Source organism: Equus caballus, chromosome 11 (genome assembly GCF_041296265.1).
Source record: "Equus caballus isolate H_3958 breed thoroughbred chromosome 11, TB-T2T, whole genome shotgun sequence".
Classification (NCBI taxonomy): domain Eukaryota; kingdom Metazoa; phylum Chordata; class Mammalia; order Perissodactyla; family Equidae; genus Equus; species Equus caballus.
The window spans coordinates 31,571,662-31,590,899 of record NC_091694.1 but is presented as its reverse complement, the minus strand read 5'-3'; the positions used below and the strand labels follow the sequence as shown (position 1 = coordinate 31,590,899).

At 43.3% G+C, this 19,238-nt stretch overlaps 2 long non-coding RNA genes across 2 annotated transcripts; one reads left to right on the top strand and one right to left on the bottom strand.

Annotated features, from left to right (window-relative positions):
- Positions 1-2,832: 2,832 nt before the first annotated feature.
- Positions 2,833-17,206, top strand: LOC138916257 (uncharacterized). The gene is made up of 4 exons (XR_011423236.1): positions 2,833-3,389; positions 3,595-3,738; positions 12,085-12,255; positions 17,071-17,206. It is a non-coding gene; the product is annotated as an uncharacterized lncRNA (long non-coding RNA).
- Positions 15,003-18,014, bottom strand: LOC138916258 (uncharacterized). The gene is made up of 3 exons (XR_011423238.1): positions 17,834-18,014; positions 17,178-17,543; positions 15,003-16,617 (listed from the first exon to the last, which is right to left on the bottom strand). It is a non-coding gene; the product is annotated as an uncharacterized lncRNA (long non-coding RNA).
- Between the last annotated feature and the right edge of the window lie 1,224 nt (positions 18,015-19,238).

The following is a 19,238-nucleotide window of genomic DNA, read 5'->3' as shown; positions in this document are numbered from 1 at the left end:
AGCCTTCAGAGATAATCTTCCAGGGCATTTTCAACGCATCTCTATCTATCTATATATGGGGATATATATGCTCCCAATTCCTTCGACTTCCTGTAGTTACTCTTCCAACAGCCAAACAAAATGTCTTGGTCCCCCATGCGACACGCTGAGGGAAATCAAGCCTACTGGAGGGGCTATAATGGGGCTGGGCATCCTAGGAGGAGAAAACATTACAGATGGTGGTATTCAGTGACAAAAGCCTTTGGGGAGGCCCTTGGAAGTGTAGGGGGAGGGGCAGCTAACAGAGACTTGCCCAAAGCTGAGGGAAAAAGAGACAAGTTTGCCTCATAATAAATGTGTTTGACTTAGTTTATCCCATCTTAGCCAATTTTAGGATTCCCAGCAGTTCTCCAAACAGCCCATATCGCTGAACTGACCCCGTCATATTTCAGCCAACCCACCCAGCAAGGTGCTAAGGTGAGGCCCACAGGCTTCCCACACAACACAGAGGGAACACTTCCCACCAAGTGAGTGTAACTCCAGCCAAACTTAACTGAATATGGGAAAAGTTTGATGTCCTAGGAGACCTCAGAGCTGTTTAGAATATGTGGGTAGCAAAGCAGAATAGGGCAGGGGAGCCGCCAGATCATTTCATGACCAAACCAGATGGACAGGACTCGGCCAGGCAAGTTTTCATGTTTTTCACCTCTTTTACAGGGAGATTAAGTAATTAGCCCAGAGTGACACAATCAGGAGTAGAGCTGGCATTGGAACCGAGTCTGTCTGGCTCCAGGACCTGAACTCTTTCTGTGTATCAGAAAGATGGTGTAGGGGAGAAGGAACATTTCCTCTCCCCAAATGGGGGTTCGTCTGGCCGGAGAACGAATTAAATTCACATGAGACAGAATAGCAAGAGAAAATTAAACAAAGCTTTATGAGGAACCATGGCCCGGGGCCTCTCTTCCCGAACGAAGAAAGGGCACCGAAGAAGTGGGGTGCACATAGTGGATATATACCCCCAAACAGGTGTTTCACATGTGATTGAAATGTCCCTTTTACAATAGTCAGGAGGCTGCTCTGTCAGCACAGCTCTTGATGGAAATGGCAGATAGGTCTGCTGTCACAGTGAGCGCCGCAGGGTGGCGGGTGTGTTACCTCGGGCTGGGGGGTCACAGATGAGCACCGCAATCGGTTCCCAGCCCAAAGAAAGATGCTTAATCTTTAAGGAGACGCCAACGTTGGGAGGGGGAGGGAAGTCAGTTACAGGAGGTTACCAGAGAAGCACAATAAAATGCAGATTTAAGTCCTTGCCTTTGGTGTTGATTAAGAGTTTTTAGAGAGAAGGTCATCGCCTTTCTTCTTCCTGGTACAGAGAGGGAGGCACCTTTTACAGATAGAGATTTACCTTACAAATGTAAACGTGTCCTAACAAAGGGCAAGTTCCATTCCTCAGAGCCTCCTTCCCTGTCCCAGTTTATCAAAAGCAATCAGCCTCAAATAATCCTGATGCCAAAGAGACATATCTTGGGGTGGCCAATTCCAGGTCCCCACAATGGATAGAAAAATAACATCAGTGTTGCTGAGCTTCAGGGCTGTTTATGGAGTGAGTGGTCCTGTGTTGTTGTTAGAAAATAACAACTAACATTTATTGCATTGTGCTAAAATTCTTATGGACATAATCTCATTTACTCCCCCAACAACTGTACAAGAAGCTCCTATTGTTGTCTTGATGTTGCAGAAGAGGAAGTTGAGGTAGAGGGAATCCGAATAACAAGTCCAAGGTCACACAACTAGTAATTGGCTGAGCTAGGATTCAAACCCAGAGACTCTGGCTCCACAACCCATGCATTTATGCCCCATGCTATGCTCCTCCTACCAGAAACTGGGGCCAGCCGCAATGAGGCACTAATTCCAACAGTTCTAAAGCCCTGTCCAGGGGCAGGAGGAGGGACATGACTATCCAGATGATCAAGGCATGAGCTTTAGAGTCAGGCAGTGCTCAGTTCACATCGAGCCTGGAGCGCTCCCCTGGGGGATGGCCCCCAGTTCAGTTTTGAGCCTCCTCTTTTCCACCCAAAACCAACTTTGGCTGTCACCTCCTTTCTGCCATTTGCCAGGACTGCAATGTGAACACCCAGAGGAACAAAGGTGCCACAACCCAGCTGGTCCTATATCCTGTGTCCAGCACTGATTCATCTTTTCTTCACCCAATGTCAACAGACCATACAACTCAGCACCTCCTCAGTTTCCACAGAAAGGATGCACCCACACTCGCCACAGGGGACAATGTAAACTTCCCTGCAGATTTCAGAGCAGAGCTGGGGAAGAGGACGACAGCCCACAACTCACAGAAAACAACCATTCCATTTTACTCTTCATTGCTTCCCTCCAGGCGGTCACTTGTTTATTTGTCACCCCACCCTCCACTCCAGCCTTTTTCCCCACACATCCCCGATCTGGGGTGGCAAGTGGTGGCTCAGAGAGGACTTCCCTCTTCTCCACGTCTTTTCTTCTCATGCTTCCTCACTCACCCCCTGGACACACACACGTTCCTCTTGGAGTCTTGCTGGGCTGAGCCACCACCTTTTCTTAGCCAGCAATCCTTGGGGTACCTACCTCCAGTCCAGGTGGTTTGTTAAATATTTATTTCAAGTAAGTGCTGCTCTCTCTCCCTGCTTGGAATCCTGGTTAATACATTAGCTCCCTCTACCAACCCCGTGCGCTGAAGCTCTTTAGAAAAAGGAAGAATGGAAATGTCTAGCCAGAGCTGTTGTGCCTGTCCTGGGGGGTGGGGTGGGTGGTTCAGCTGCTTTTGCCTGCGCTGGCCTTTCCCCTGCTCGCTCCCTTTCGAAAGGTCACTGGTTTCAAAGGTCTCAGCAAGTCTGCCCTGAGCTCCTATTCTTCCGTCTGTGAGTTTCTAGCTCCTCCTAACAGCAAGAGGAATCTGTCTCTGGTGAAGGCTGCCGAAGGCGGGGGCAAGAAGCTCTCAGAGAGCAACTACCTTGAAGAACCTTCCCTGAAGAACAAGCTCGTTCTCTCCCAAATTGGAAAATCCTCACAGGGTGCCAATTAGTCCAGAGGGCACTTGGAACTTAACCAGCCTAAAAGCTAACGACTCTTAAAGAGAAAGCGAGCAAGGAGCAAAGGCAACCTTCGGGGCCCCTTGGCAGCAGGCGGACAGCTTTTAAAGAAAAAGCACAGGGCAATAATGAGCTGTTACCCTGGTGGAACACTCTGGAATATAATGTTAAAATCTATCATCAATTCAAGTTAAACGCAGTCCTTTTTCCTCCAAAAGAGTACAGATTTCATTGCCAAGTTCTACACCCATCTCCTTTACCCTGGAAGTGAAATATCTATTCTGAAAAAGACGTAACATCAGAAACCTCCTGAAGTCCATACATAAATGGGTAATTGGACCTGCTGAAGGTTAATTATTTATTATCGTAATAGAATGGCCCAGGATGGTGACATGTTTCTTTTACTCTCATTGGCTTTGGGATACACTATATATATGTATCCATATATATCTATGATTCCTTTTGAGACAGATTTGCTATCTCTGTTAGGCTTTGCCTAAAACAACACTCAGCTTTATTTGTTTGCTTCCCGCAGGTGAACAGCAACTGACTGGAGTAGTCCAGAGGTATGCAGACCGGCAGGAGGAAGCTGGCTCACCCTGTGCAATCTCAAACTAGATGGCCGCCCCTCAGCTCGCTGGAGAGATGGCTGCGCAAGTACCTGAAGCTTCAGTCCAGGGTGAGTTAAGGGGAAAGAGGGGATCTTGCAGAAACTGGCCAGATCCATCACACGTGGTTGGCAGAGAGGAAGTGCGAGGGGAGATCTGGTCCAAAGAGAGTTCTGTACCCAAGGGACATCAAATTAAGCTACATCATTGATGATGCTGTTTAATTCTGGAGATAGTCAACTGGGAATAGCTCTTTGCTTTTGAGTCTGTCCCTGATTTTTTTGTGTTCATTTTTTTAAATTGAAGTATAGTTAACACAATATTGTATTAGTTTCAGGTATACAACATAGTGACTCAACACTTATTTACATTGCAAAATGATCACCCTGATAAGACTAATAACCATCTCATCATACAAAGTTATTATAATCTTGTTGGCTATATTCCCTATGCTGTTCATTACCCCCTTGTGACTTATTTATTTTATGACCAGAAGTTTGTACCTCTTCTCTTTATCTGTTTTGCCCATCTCCCACCCTCTCCTCTCTAGCAACCACTAATTTGTTCTCTGTATTTATGTGTCTGTTTCTGTTTTGTTTTGTTTGTTCACTTGACTTGTTTTTTTTAGATTCCACATATAAGTGAAATCATAGGGTATTCTTTCTCTGTCTGGCTTATTTCACTTAGCATAATACCCTCCAGATCCATTCATGTTGTCACAAATGGGAGGATTTCATTTTTTTTATAGTGGCGCACTAGCCTATTGTGTGTGTATATGTATATACACCACATCTTCTGTATCCATTGACCTACCGATGGACACCTAGGTTGCTTCCATATCTTGGTTATTATAAATAATGCTGCAATGAACATAGGGGTGCAGATATCTTTTTGAATTAGTGTTTTCACTTTCTTCAGATAAATACCCAGAAGTGGTGTTGGTGTATTGTATGGTAGTTCTATTTTTAATTTTTTAAGGAAACTCCGTACTGTTTTCCATAAACAGTATGGTTTATGGTTGCACTATAAAAATTGGTTGCGTCAATTTGTATTCCCATCAGCAGTATATGAGGATTTCCTTTTCTCCACCTCCTCACCAACGCTTGTTATTTCTTGTCTTTTTGATAATTCTGACAGGTATGAGGTGATATCTCATTGTAGTTTTGATTTGCATTTCCCTGATGATTAGTGATGTTGAACATCTTTTCATGTGCTTCTTGGCCATTTGTATATCTTCTTTGGAAAAATGTTTATTCAAGTCCTCTGCCAGTGTTTTAATTGGATATTTTGTCTTTTTGATATTGAGTTGAATGAGTTCTTTAGGTATTTTGGATATCAGTGCCTTATTGGATATATCATTTGCAAACATCTTCTCCCATTCAGTAGGTTGCCTTTATGTTTTGTTGATGGTTTTCTTTGCAGTGCAAAAGGTTTTTAGTTTGATGTAGTCCTATTTGTTTATTTTTGATTTTTTTGCCCTTGCTTGAGGAGCCATATCTAAAAAATATTTCTAAAACTGATGTAAAAGAGTTTACTACCTATGTTTTCTTCTAGGAGTTTTATGGTTTCAAGTCTTACATTTAAGTCTTTCATCCATTTTGAGTTTATTTTTGTATATGGTGTAAGAAAGTAGTCCAGTTTCATTCTTTTGCATGTGGCTGTCCAGTTTTCCCAACACTATTTATTGAAGAGACTGTCTTTTCCCCCATTGTGTATTCTTGCCTCCTTTGTCATAGATTAATTGACCATATAGGCATGGGTTTATTTCTGGGCTCTCTATTCTGTCCCATTGATCTATGTAGTCTGTTTTTGTGCCAATATCATACTGTTTTTTATTTTATTTATTTTTTTAAGATTTTTTTGAAATTTTATTTTTCCTTTTTCTCCCCAAAGCCCCCCGGTACATAGTTGTGTATTTTCAGTTGTGGGTCCTTCTAGTTGTGGCATGTGGGACGCCGCCTCAGCGTGGTTTGATGAGCAGTGCCATGTCCGTGCCCAGGATTCGAACCAGTGAAACCCTGGGCTATCTAAGCGGAGCGGGTGAACTTAACCACTCAGCCACGGGGCCGGCCCCAACACTGTTTTGATTTCTATAGCTTTGTAGTACAGTTTGAAATAAGGGAGTTTGATGCCTCCAGCTTTGTTCTTCTTTCTGAAGATTGCTGAATCTAATTTTGACTGCTGACAAATTCTAATGGCAGGAAAAAGCAAGCACCAGGATTGCTTCTAAATAGCACAAGAAAATATTGCACTCTCTTCGCTGCACCAGAAATGACCACTTTTTCTGAGGAACCAAAAAGCATGATTCCCCACTCCTAACATATTTTAGATCTGAGCCCCAAAGTCTCTGTGTTTTCACCAGATTTGACTTACTATAACTAAAGTACATTCTAACACAACCTTCTTTTGACTTGGCATTTTGCTTCTCTTTTTCAGAGTGGTATTTTTATTTTAAAATATTTTCTCAGTGGTTTCTTTTGCCCAGCCCAGATGAAAACAGGATTTGACTTGAGCTTTAGCAAATTAAAACAGGTTATTCTTCTAGGAGCAGAGTTAAATGTGCTCCCAAAGAGATGCCAAATGCCACTGTATTTTTGATTGCAGTTCTCTCAAGAGAGCCTGTAAGTAGTTCTTGGAGTAGAAAGGGTAATCTGCGGAAACATAATAAACTGGGAGACGTTTACTGTGCACCAACTCCCTTCTTTTCCTTTACACTTGAGGCAACTAAATTGGAAGTTGAATGACATGAATCCTATAGCTTTACTTGGAATTTGCTGCGGCTGACACTACAGTTTTCTTTTTTGTTGTGATCAGGAGTGCTGATGAAGCCAAATCGAAGGACACAGTCTCAAAGTACATTTGAAATGCTTTTTCCCTTGGCAGTAATTCTTCACTTCTCTGGGCGTATGAAAAAGTGTGTAACAGTGCCATTCCCAGTTTCTAAAACCACCCTGTTATTAGAATTAGGTTTGGCTGTATGTGGTAGAAAACCCAAACCTCCAGTGACTTAAGATAGAAGGTTGTTTCTCTCCCATGTAAAGAGAGAGAAGTGATGGAGAAGTGGAATGATGGCTCCACTCTTCAAAGTTCTCAGCGACCCTGGCTTCTAAGTCATCTCCCCACCATGCCTATGATTTGGTCATTATGCTCATTGTCCCACATGGTAGCATCCACATTCTAGGCAGTTAAATGAAAAAAGGAGGAGAAAAAGAGGGCAAAAGGCACCCACTGGGGAAGTTTTCCAGTTGCAGCTGGGGGAACACCTCTGCTTCTATCCCATTGGCCAGAACTTAGTCACATGGTCACACTTAACTACAAGGGAGGCTGGGAAATGTAGTCCTTTTTTCTGGATGACTATATGCCCAGTTAAAAATTCTATTTCTAGGCCATATACTCTAGGGTCTATGTTCTTAAAATTAATCAGTTTCTATCAATTTTTTCTTGAGAAGTTCGAAGTGCCTCTTGAGATTACTGTATAACAATATGAGATGGTGTAAAATCAGTATTAGAAATGCTCCACTTCATATGTCCATATGTTCATATATTCATAATTTTGCTTTTGGTAGTCCATACTAATTAAATAACTCTAAATACAGAAAAAGTCTTAAGCAGAACAATATATATCACATAGTTCTTTATAATCACCAAAAAATGGAATCAGAATGCCAAAATACGGGAGATTGATCAAATAAACTATGGAATATGTCCTTAATAAAATATTATGTATCTGTTAAAAATACATGTTTGTAAAGAGTCCTCAGTAACATAGAAAACTGCTTGGCCTGTTAAGTAAAAATATAGTACAGTTAAAACTAATGTAAAGAGATGCCCAGAAACTGATGATTGGATAAAGAAGATGTGGTATTTATACACAATGGAATACTACTCAGCCATAAAAAAAGACAAAATTGGCCCATTCACAGCAACGTGGATGGACCTCGAGGGTATTATGTTAAGCGAAATAAGCCAGAGAAAGACGAACTCTATATGACTCCACTCATAGGTGGAATTTAGTATATTGATAAGGAGATCTGATCGGTGGTTACCAGGGAAAACGGGGGGTGGGGGGAGGGCACAGAGGGGGAAGTGGTGTACCCACAACATGACTAACAAAAATGTACAACTGAAATCTCACAAGGTTGTAATCTATCATAACATTAATAAAAAAAGAAAAAAAAAAGAAAAAAAAAAACTAATGTAAAGAGAGAGGAAAAAAACCAACCAACCAACCAGCACTAGAAACCAAATGCCAATGGCTTTTTTGGTTAGTGAGACTTTTAATGAGTATTTTCCCTACATTTCTTTATTTTCCAATTTTCCTTACTATTACACTTATTTATTTTATTAGAAATAAAAATAAACCCTATTCTCTAGTTTCTTTAGGTACTTACCTTCTATGCATCTCATAGGGCTCAGTATAATCTTTCTTCCAATCTGAAAACTTTTCCTAATCATTCCGTCTCTCTGCCACATTACTGTTAATACCACTTGTAGTGGAAAGTCACCTGTTTTGACTTGCCAGCATCAGAGGACACCCTCTGCCATGGGAATCTTGGGGTCTGAAGTGGGCTAGACCTCCCCTCTCTCTGCTCCTGGGCAGATACGATGCAGTCCTGTCACCTGGGGACACCAACCAGGTGACATGAAGCATGGGACATGCTTTAAAACAATCCATTTTGGGGCCGGCCCCGTGGCTGAGTGGTTGGGTTCGTGCACTCTGCTTTGGTGGCCCTGGGTTTCGCCAGTTCGGATCCACGGTGTGGACATGGCACCGCTTGTTGGGCCATATTGAGGCAGCGTCCCACATAGCACAACCAGCAGGACCACAACTACCATGTGCAACTATGTACTGGGGGGCTTTGGGGAGGAAAAAGAAGACGAAGAAGAAGAAAAAAAGATTGGCAACAGATTTTGGCTCAGGTGCCAATCTTAAAAAAAAACCAACAGTCCATTTTGCGGGGTGGAAGGCAGGTGAAATTAAGTTTGTTCACGGATTGACAATTGTTGAAATGGAGTGATAGGTACATAGTGGTTCATTATACTATTGTCCCTACTTTTGTATTTGAAATTTTCCTTAATATAATCTTTTTAAAATGATACCTAGGGTTTACTCCAGTTTCTGAAACTGGCTGGCTATGCAACTTCAACAGTTGATTTAATTAGGCATTAACAGCTGCAAACAAAGCAGTACATTTTAAGGCAGGAGGCGAATGTTAATTAGGTATCACTTGCATCATTTAGGGCTGTTTCAGTTGCAAGTGAAGGAAAATCTAACTCACAGTGGTTTTAGCAATTTTTGGACCTCATAAATGTAAAGTTGGAGAAGGCTTCTCCCTTCAGGTGGTATTTGATCCAGGGCTCAAACACGTCATGGTGCTGGGACTCTATTTCTCTCCATCACTTGGCTCTGCCTTTTGCCAAGTGAGCTCCATCCCCAGCTTTCATGAGGTGTCTCTCCAGGTTCCCATCTGCCGTGGTTCAAGCCCAGTGGAAAAAGAGGGTAGCAGCTGCTCTTGGTGCCCCAGAGGGATCTCTCTCCCCTGCCCCCAGCCCCAACGCACACACGCACGCACGCTGTACTGCATTCATCTTTGTATCCCGCCATCATCCAACACAGTCCTTGCACATGGAAGGGGTTCAACGAACGCTTCTAAAGCGTTCTTTGAATGGAAAGCTTTTTACCAGCGTACAACTACAGGGCCAGCCAGGCAGACTCGGAGGAGGAACTCTGCTACACCCTGGAGGGAACCGTCTTTCATTAGGCCTGTTTGCTGACTAATGTCTGTAATCCCATGGAGGATAATACCATTTGCAGGCTTCCCAAGAGATTAGCCTTTACCAAAAACAAAAACAAAACCAAAAAGGTCTTCTTTCTATGTAATGATTAACAACAATAGCAGCTAATGCTGGCCAGGGGTTTACTGTGCATGCCATTCATATGTAATCATCACAATAGCCCTATTATCATCCCCATTTCATGAATAGGGAGGTCAAGGCAGAGCCCAGTTAAGTCAATTGCCTAAGTCACCTGGCTAGGAGTGACCTGAGCTAGGATCGAATCCAGGTAATCTGGCTACAGAGCTGGGGTGTTTTTGGTGAGAAAGATTGGCCCTGAGCTAACATCTGTGCCAATCTTCCTCTATTTTGTATATGGGGACGCTGCCACAGCATGGCTTGATGAACAGTGTATAGGTCTGCACTTGGGATCAGAAGCTTGAACCTCAGGGCACCAAAGCAGAGTGCAAGAACTTAACCACTATGCCACTGGGCTGGCCCCTGAGCTGGTTCTTTTACCCTTCTGCTTCCTGGTCTTGGAAGTACTTCCAAGTACTCCTTCCTAAACATTGGTTTCAGGTTTCTTCTTCTCCAAGTCAGCCTTCTCTACCTGGCCATTGAGTGTTACGAGTTCCCATAGGACTCTCTAGGCCCTCCTGTCTTCTCACAGTCTAGACTCTCTCCCTGGGCAATTTCATCGAGGCCCTTGGGTTCAGTTGCCATCAGTATTAGGATTGCATTTCACTACATAGAACAGAAGAAGTGACTATACTAGCTTAACCAAATGAGTGAGACACAAATTCCTGATCTGGGGCTGGCACAGAGCTCCACAACGTCATCAACGTCCCAGGGACCTGCGACTGTTCCTCTCCACCATCCTCACATAGCTTTCATTCTCATGTTCTTTTTGCCTCATATGACAAGACAGATGCCCTGCCTCTGCCTCAAGTTCACGTTCTGGGCAGGAAGATGGGGGAAAGACAAAAATGCACCCAAGTCTAATCTATCCCTTTGTATAAAGTTTCCTGGAACTCTTATCCAGCAACTTCTGCTTACCTCTCATTGGTCAGAGCTGGCTATGTCTAGCAGCCAGCAAGTCAGGGAAGGTATCTTTAACTGGGCACATTGCACTCTGAATAATTTAAGACTCTGATGGAATTTAAAAAAAAGTATATATGTACACACACACACAATGAAATGTTATTCAGCCACGAGAAAGGAGGAAATACAGCCATTTGCAACAACATAGATGGACCTTGAGGGCATCATGATAAGTGAGATAAGTCAGACAGAGCAAGACAAATACTGTATGATATCACTTATATGTGGGATTTTAAAAAGGTGAACTGGTAGAAAGTGAGAGTAGAATGGTGGTTACCAGGTCTGGGGCGTGGGAGAATTGGGAGTTGTTATTCAAGGGTACAAACTTGCAAGTAGCACATAAATAATTTCTGGAGATCTAATGCACAGCATAGTGATTACAGTCAAGAGTACTGTATTATCAACTCCAAAGTTGCTAAGAGATTAGATCTTCATTGTTCTCACCACAAAAAAGAAATGATAATTACAATATGTGACATGATAGAAGTATTAGTGAATGTTGCAATATATAAATGTATCAAACCAACACTGTTGTATACCTTAAACTTACACAATGTTACATGTCAATCATATGTCAATCAAAAGAAAAAAAAAGAAGAGAATTGATATTGGGCAGGCAACTGACACCATTGATCCAAAATTTGTAATTCTAGCTCAGACCTCTGCACAAATTGACGTCGAGTTCAGTTTATGCTGGACTCCGTTCCCTACTGCGGTAGTGTTACTGAATAAAATCTGTCCTCACCACTTTAATTGTTTTTGGCTTTGTTTACCTTTGACACCATCTATTGTGAACACACATATTCTCTGCCCTTTCCTTGCAGGGTCTTTTTGATTTCCCAATGCCTTTTCTTTTCTTCAAGAGCTTAAGTCGGAAAGTCAAAAGCTAACTGTTTCTTTCTGTTTGCATTCCTATTTTAATAACTCCAATTCTTCTCCAGGCATTTTAGTGTCCTTGTATGATTAGGTGAAGAATCATATACTCAGTAGGACAGAAAAGAAAATCACAAAGATTAATATTTCAAAATATTATCTTGCTGCAGATATAGAAAGCTTGTGGCAATAAATATAGAGAAACCAACAATGGCTGAATGACATAAACCATTATATACCAACTCATGGAATTACTATGAGTCAATACATAACCGTAAAAATACATAAATAACTGGAAAGGTTTTTTTGTTGCCATGTTTTACCTACTATTACTGGTTTATTATAAAGGATACAACTCAGGAACAGTCAAAGGAAAGAGACGCACAGGGCCAGGTCTGGAGCGAGGGGTGCAGAGCTCCTGTCCTCTCTGTGTGCACCACCCTCCCAGCATTGTGACATGTTCACCAATCTGAAACCTCTCAATGTGGAATCCTGTTGATTAGGGTTTTTATGGAGGTTTCATTACTTAGCCATAGGCCTTTGTCCATGAGTAGATAAAAAGCAAAATATAGGAGCTTTTATCATTGTTTAATTCTTCCACTACTGCTAGGAAAATAGCATGGGATCCAGCCCACCAAGCTGATTTGCTTTTACCTTTCTTGGACCAGGATGCTGGCCTTCCAAAGAGGATATTGTCTGTTTACCTTACAACTGCCAACAATAAACCAAGCCGCTCTTTGCTGGCCAGTTGAGAGCTGTTTATAAGGCACCGTCCAAGTGATGACAGAATCTGGCAGCTCCTCACACATCAGTCCAAGGTGAAAAGAAGCTCCCTGCTTGTAAGTACATCATCCTTGCATTGCAGAAGTAGCATGATCCTTTGTAACCATTTCCATTTCATTATGGAACTTTTCTGGGCATTGGCCTCCCCAATGAGTGTTTTTCTGACCTCACCCAAGACCTCACAGGCATTTTAGACTGAAGGCTGTTTTATGGCTTTCAGTCATAGGGGCAGTTTCAATTAAGGTCTGATAGCAAGCTAGTAATTACCCTGGAATGGGAATCTCGAGAGCCAAGTTTCAGTCGTCGGTGCTGGGAGGCACTCACAGACTTTCACAATAAGCCCCAGTGGATGCTCCACTTAGAGCTACGGCACAGAGAACTTGTTGATATCAGCTCTCCACACTCTAGACTGTTCGGGCTCAGGCCATCTTATTGGTTCTCGTTGAGCATGTCCAATTAAAACTGCTTGAAGGGTGGATTTCCATGCTTTCTATTTTATAGAAATTCCCTGGTCAGATACAATGTCCGTCTCCATAATCATTCAGGTAAAAGAGATGCAACCACTTCAGACATGAATTTTCATCTAAACTTTCACTTTAATCTCATCAATCCTTACGTTTCTAACGTAGACAGGGGAGGCATTCCCCAGTCAGACGTGATATCCATTCCCACAAAACATTCAGGTAAAGGAGACATAAAGCTTGTTTAAACCTTCCAATTTTCATCCAAACCTCCACCTTCATCCTATCAATCCTTGCATTTCCATTTCTCTCTGTCTTGTTGAAGCCGGCATCAGGGCTTCACCAATGAGTTTGGTACCATAGTGCATGGGGGTCTCACATCAAGGAGTCCCAGAAACTTTTCTTTTTCACTCCCGGATCATTTTACCCACTCAAGTACCTAAGGCACTGGGTCCTCAGCAAGGGGACAAGCCTAGGGACCCTAACATTTTGTCAGTCTTGCTAAAGAACAAAATTCAACTGAGTAAATTTTATTTTATTTTGAGGAAGATTAGCCATGAGCTAACATCTGCCACCAATCTTCCTCTTTTTGCTGAGGAAGACTGGCCCTGAGCTAACATCTGTGCCCATCTTCCTCTACTTGATATATGGGACACCTGCCACAGCATGGCTTGACAAGCGGTGCCATGTCCGTACCCGGGATCCGAACCCGCAAACCCCCGGCCACTGAAGCAGAGCGTGCGAACTTAACTGCTGCGCCACTGGGCCGGCCCCTGAGTAAATTCTAAAGATCTTATTGGCTTTATTCAGCAATTCATGAATTGAGCAGCATCCAATCCAGCAGATAGAAAGGACTTCTAAAGAGCTGTATAAGACAAGAGATTTTACAAGCACAAGGGAGCAGCAACAAGGAAGATACCGTGGGCAATTGCTGATTGGTTAAGGCAGCGTTCTTCCCACACATGGAGCAAAGGGAAGTCTTTGAGCTGGGTCAGGTAACCTATGCTGAGCAGCAAGTGCTGATTGGGTGACCTAGGCCCTCCTTTTCTGGGAGAGCCCAGGGTAGAAATTTAGTGAAGTTTTGGTTTGCTGACCTGGAGTTTAGCATGAGTGACTCCATCTCGGGCCGAATCTGGTTACTTTAACAGTCTTTATCTTGGTTAATCTGCCTAGCTATTGCCCCAGGCTATTCCAGGTTAGGTTTCTCATTGTAATCTTTGCCTGCCGGCTTTTTAAATTTAATAAAAAACTTCTCTTGAGCCGGCCGGCCGGTGGCCGAGTGGTTAAGTTCCCGCGCTCCGCTGCAGCAGCCCAGGGTTTCACTGGTTTGGATCCTGGGTGCGGACATGGCACCGCTCATCAAGCCATGCTGAGGCGGCATCCCACATGCCACAACTAGAAGCACCTGCAACTAAGATATATAACTATGTACCAGGGGGCCTTGGGGAGAAAAAGGAAAAATAAAATCTTTAAAAAAATAAAAATTTAAAAAAAATTTCTCAAAGCTGAAGTAAATAGACCAGACTTGTTTGGGGGCCCAACAGAGGGTCCCTTTAGTCTACCCAGCCTTCAATAGTGCTATATAGTTATTAGTGCTTAATAGTTACTAAGACCTCTGTTTCAATCCCATTAATGTCCAGTTTTATTTATCCTGTTTCTAAAGAGTTTCACCTTCTGGGATGAGTTCCTTGACCCTCCCCGCTGCCTCTCAGCATCCTCTTGTTAATTAACCTAATGTTTTTATTAGCATCTGCAAAACCCCTGAGAGGAAGCTGAGACAGCAAATTCAATAAAGCTTCTGAGATTATTGCTGGTTTTGAAGCAGTAAGGTTATGTAGGGTGCCTGTGCAAAAGGGGCCCCCCTAACCACAGCACTCACCACGGCCTGGGTAACAAGGATGTTCATCTGGTTGTCATAAAGTCAGTCCCACATGGCTTGCATATGGAGAATATCAGCTACTTCATGTGGGGTGTTCCTCTCGGCATTTATAGGGAGAGTCAGATAGTCCCTCTTCCCAGGGTAAACAGACCTTCCGGTGGATTACATCCAGTCCATCAGGCTGGCTGTTTCCTCGGGAATAACCTGGGATGTGTCTGGACCACGTACAGCCATCTGCGATTGTTCCACAGTGAGCCGTGTGTCCTATGTCAGCCCAAACATGCTCTTCTACTCTGCGGCATTCAAAACCAAAGACACTGCCCCTAGATTAGTCACTCTCACAATTCACTTCAGTAAAGGTTCTTCAAGAAGCTGATGATACCAATCCACAAATGCAACAGTGTTACCAAACCAGGTTTGTTTTTGCCCGCCACCAAGAAAGCCAAATGCTGAGACAACAAGATTGCAGCAGAGAGAGGGTTTACTCACAAGGCAGCCATGTGAGGAAGCGAGAGCATGAGCCTCAAATTCACTTCCCTGAAAATAGGGGCTCAGGGATATTTATGGGATGGGGGGGGCAAGGTGGTCTGAAATGTGGAGAGAGGTGATTGGAGGTGAGGAGAGATGAGGTAATTGATGATGTGTGCAAGCGTAGTCAGACTTCATGCCTCTTCATAGGACCCATGTTTACAAAATGATGGTGTTAGCATGATCTGAGGGTGGAGTTTTTAGCGTCTTGACATCAAAAGGTCGCTTATTGGACATCTCTGTGGGCCCAGTCGATGAGTTGGTGGTCTCAACCAGCCTGGAGTGGACAAGGAGTTCTAATTCCTGAAAAACAGCTCACACACTCATTACCTACCATGGTGACCCAGGCTCCAGGAAGATGTTCTCTATAGGAGCCTAGTGGGAGTCAGACAGCATATTGCCTAAGCAGCACAGTTAACAATGGGTGGGTGAAACAGCTAAAAGCTATAATCAGTAATTGCAAAAAGGAAAAAACTTTAATACCTAGATACTTAATCGTCAATGATTGTTTTCCGGTTTCAACAGCTCCTTCACACTGTACCTCCTGGTTTCAATAGTTTTTTGGTTTTGCCCTCCCTCAGTGAGGACCATCTTCTTGGTGACCAGGGGTATTAGGGGTACTCTCTGTTGTCTTGCTTAATCCTTCCTTTTGCAGGTGGCTTTGACACTAGTGGTTGAAGCTCAGACTGATCGAAATCTGAGTTTGGTTCAGCATCAAGATCTGACCTAGCACTCTTTTAATTTATTTTAGCTATTATAGATACCAATAACCAAGGGACTGTATATTTTGCTTTTTTCTTATTTGTTTGTATTTCTTATACATCCAATGAACCAACTCCCTGGGAAGTGGATCCAACTCTACATTCCCTTGGTAACTTTTACCTTTAGTAACTTATTGCAGCACAGCTGCTGCACCACCCTATGAGTGGCCACGTGGCCACCCAGGAATGAAAGGTTTCTCATCCTGCATCCTTTAATTCTTTCTCTTCCCGAACCACCTGTTTCAGTGGGCACGGGCTGTTTTAGCGAATCCCACATTTTCTAACACCAAAAGCGCTGTTTTTACTCACAATACTTCTGATACCAAATGTGTGGAGGCTTTCCACACAACAGCCAATTCTCTGATTCTTTGACATCAACTAGGCATCCTACAATTCAATTCCATTCTGACACTAACTATCCAGAGTTAGCATCAGACTCCACAGGGTTAAGGGCTCAGTCCCATAAGACTGCCCTCACTTCAGACACCAGTTGCAAACAGGGTGGACAGGATCTGACTTGGCTACAAATTTGGGGGTTCCCACAGTCCCCTCTCCAAGACTCGATAATTCACTAGAATGACTCAAAGAACTCAGGAAAGTGCTTTACTTACTGTGACTATTATTATTATAAAGGATACAACTCAGGAACAGTGGAAGAGATGCATAGGGCAAGGTATGGGAGGAGGAATGTGGAGCTCCCATGCCCTCTCCTGGAACATCACCCTCCCAGAATCTTGATGTATTCACCAATCCAGAAGCTCCAATCACCAGAAACTTTTATAGGAAATACTATTAAGTAGAAAAAAAGAGGGTAGGGCAAAATATATAAACACACAATGATTAAAAACCATATAAAATTAAATTTCCATGGGGATCAAAATTGGAAAAGCTTATACTTAATATCTCTAAACCTATTTCCTCATAAATAAAATAGGATAGTTTTCAAGGTGTCCATTTCATGGGGTTGATGTGAAAAATAAATGAGATGAGGCATGTAAATGCTCAGCCCAGCATTTTAGACACGGCAAGTGCTCAATAAATGTTAATTGTTAGTATGGTATTAAGAAATGCAAATTGTTATAAGATGATGAGGTAGGAAGGGCAATTCTGTGTGTGTGTAAAATTGTTTTAAGATCAAATATTTTTTTAAGAAAAAAAATCATATGAAAACTTTTTTAGATTAGTAAAAAACCAAAAGTGTCTGTTGATGAACTGATCAGAGTTCTATGTATCTCCAACAAGACCTGACACATCGAGAAACTCCTCATCAAGACCCTGATGAGATAATGGAAAAAATGAAACCCAAGCTTGGATCCAAGTTGGACAATACAACTGTCTAACAGACATACCTCTTTAGATGATACAATGAATGTGCACCCAGCAAGAGACCATCTAAGGTCTCAAAGTGATGTGAGAGATGGGTGAAAGGATGGGTGAACCATTCTTCACCAAGGCAGCCCCATCGATGTCCGGGACGGATTGCATGGCGAAGGGAAGTCCGACATCACCCAAGTCCCAAATGAAACTGGAAGCATAAACTGGAAATGTATTTTTCCACTTCTTAGGTAGGCTACAGGCTCCCTATGTGATGTTCACAATTTAGTTCAGTTCGACAAACATTTACCAAGTGTTCTTTATGTGTTAGGCCTTGGGTCAAGTACTTGGGATGTAAAGATGAGCAGGACACACTCTGTTCCCTTGAAGAGCTCTATAACCTGGCGGGGAAAACAGGTGAAAAAACAGATAATGATGATTTGAGGGAGTCAGTCCTGTCAGAGACTGCACCAAGTGTGCTGTGAGCACAGAGAGCTTTCATAATCCGGGGACGAGGTCAGGGTTGGGGTGCAGTCACAGAAGACCCATCTGGGCAGTTGAAGTGGCCCAAGTTATAAGACAAATCCATTTTAAGACAGAGAAGGCTCTTAGTTTTGGCACATTCAATCTACAACCTTCTCAATTATCTACACTACAGCATAGATAGGGACCTCCATAACGTCCCACTAACCTTCCAACAGACAGCTCTAAGTCAGCGGCACACTTCCTTGTGAGAAATGCCATTCTTCTTGGCATAACTGAAGACACTGTTCCCAAGAATTCTGCTACAGTGAGCCACATCTACCAAGAGAGTTGGAAAGAGAGCAGCACAAATGAAAAGGCCAAGTTTTTAAAAATAAGGAAATGTGGCTAATTTTCATGAACAGATAAGGCAAAAAGTGGGTATCATCATTGACTGTGGAAATCCCAGTCACAGCAAATGAGGTAGGTAGCTGCCTGCAATAGAGCAAACTCATGTAGACCAAGCCTGCAGCTCAGCGGCTGCACTTCACAATGTGGAGGAGGCGCACTGTGTTGGTTCCCCCATTCCCACCATGGAATGCCAATCAGCCAGCCAACCACTGCATAACTGAAGGCCTACGATGTACCAGGGACACAGGACATAATCACAAGGAGACTGAGGATTACAAAGTGCAGGTAGAGTGCTATGAGAGTGAGTAAGGGGGTTCTAACCTAGTCTGGGGGAGCAGAAAAGACTTCCAGGAGGGGGCCATGTTTTTGCTGAGACCTGAAAGATAACCAAGAAAGTAGCTCGGTGGGGAGGGGCAGGAGGGACTTGACGAAAAGTGCAGTGTTGGGTGTTGAAGAGTGGCACGGGGAAATGCTGCTTCCCTCTTTCTGGTTTTAAGTCTTCCCTAAAGACTCTTGCCCTCTTGCCCCCCTTTATTCCTCACCAGTGAGGAAGGGTGAGCTATCTGATGAGTATCTGTTTTATGTCAGCCTATATGGATGCTGTTTTCTAGGACTGCCTGGCAGCACTCCCCTGGGCCCTACTACTTGTGGTGAACCTCTACTCCCCACACTGGAGCCAATGTTGTAGCTGGACCAGCCCTTGTGGCTCTTACTATGATTACAAGATGCACCTCACAACAACCAACAGGGAACTTTGAGAAAACAAGGCTTATTACTCACAAGCCCTGGAGGGTACACGGCATGCCCGAAAGCCACACACCGAGGTCATGGGTAAGGAGAGAGCACAGACCTTGGGTTCTGCCTTTACTGGGGTGGAGAGTGGGGTGCCAAGGGTTTCATGGGTTCTCTCTTTATGCGTGAATTTAAAACATAAGAGCAGGAATTAAAGCACAGGAAGGGAATCAGGGTCACTCAAGTGGTCAGTTATCTAGGTCACTCAGGGCTTTCTAAAAGGGGAAATCCATGGCTGGGGCTGCCTGGCTCATCTGGTTGTGTAGCTGGCAATATGTTTATTTGAGATGGATGTCTGTGAAATGGCAACCAAAAGCTTAGTGTCAGGCACTTACATTACAACAAAAAAAGCTAATTGTCAGGCACTTACACTACAGCATCATTCAAAGTTTAGCGCAGGAATTAGAAAGCACTGTAGATATTTTGGGTAG